The sequence below is a fragment of the Doryrhamphus excisus genome, linkage group LG20 (genome assembly GCF_037039965.1).
Source record: "Doryrhamphus excisus strain RoL-2023G ecotype Guam linkage group LG20, RoL_Dexc_Guam_v1.1, whole genome shotgun sequence".
NCBI classification, from domain to species: Eukaryota; Metazoa; Chordata; class Actinopteri; order Syngnathiformes; family Syngnathidae; genus Doryrhamphus; species Doryrhamphus excisus.
In genome coordinates, this window is record NC_136376.1 from 9,451,663 (window position 1) to 9,453,156 (window position 1,494).

Consider the following 1,494-nt stretch of genomic DNA (forward strand, 5'->3'; position numbering starts at 1 on the left):
CAGACAACCGCCCCATAAGTAAGACGGCAGATCCAAGTATCGATCTGTCGATACCAGAGTGGTGTCAGTATCAGATCGATATTGGTATGATAAATTATCACATACTACAGTATTAATTGGCCCTGTACCCTAGAAACCGCCCACGAATGATACGGGAAAAGGTCGAAATGATACTGTGTCAAAGCCCAGGGCAGTGATACTGATAAAATATAGAGTTTAACCATGTCCAGTATCAGCCCCTGTAGCTGTCCACTCAGAGCACGCTGCTCTGGTATCGTGCTCGTGAAACAACCAATCAGACAACAGCGCACGAGCGTGAACACACACTATAAATATTCCTAGTGCTTCTCCAGTCACCAAAAAACCCAAACTTGATGAATGGAACTTTAATTGTCAGACATAAGATAAGACTGTTGATAAAATATTATTATTGAAATATTTTTGCAATTATTGTGTTTACACTGTTTAGATATAATACATGGAATAAACTGAACATTTTCTGGAAACAAAATGGTCTTTTGATTAAATAGTACGTGATAATAAGCTCATGATTAAATAGTATGTGATAATAAGATCATCACATGGTTTGTCTGGTATCAGGCTCAGTATCATGCCCCCGCGTGCCAGTATGAGCCTGATACTGACACTTGGGGGCGTGATACCTGGCCTGATACCAGACAAACCATGTGATAACCTATAATTATACTTTCCAATTATCTTCAGGGTTTATTTTAAGAAATATGATTCCTTATGTTGCTCATTTTGCTATATTGCTGATATTATCATATTAGGTTCAGGTTACGGTGGTGTGATAGTACATGCTGCTGCCTCTCATGCAGATACCTGGCCTAAACACTCCTAAATTTAGATGCTCACCCTTTATATGTTTAGTAACTCACTGCATTTGGGAGCTTTGGAGGCTTCAGATTGATGAGCAACTTATAAAATCAAACGAGTAATTTTTTAGACCGTCATGGGGCCACAAACAAAATGGATTGGAGCCACAAAAACCCCCACTACAGTAAAGGTTTGCTTTCCGGGCATGGCCATCACATCCCGCCATTGGAAATGTAGTACCGGTCCCAAGCCCAGATAAATGGGAAGGCACTGTCAGGAAGAAATAAACAATGTTTTACAAACTCACCTCAGGCAATGAGTCATTCATAGGACACAGGAAGGATGTGGGGGCAATATATCTAAAGATCTGAATGGGACCCAATAGTTTTTGCTTACGTTTACTTATTTAGACTATTGTCTTAATGGTAATGGTTTTATTTCATTTGAACATGCATCAGATTACAATTGAGTGCATCCCATAATCAGTTCACAGTTCCACATGTCCAAAAGGAGTAGAAAGAAGCAAAGCTTATTAAATCCTACCCCTCCATCTGAAATTCAAATTACTGTATGTAATAAAAGGGAATTGTAATAATATGTCCCATGTGTGTCAAAAATGTTAGTTTTATGCAGGGGTGCTATATTGGAAGTAAGGTT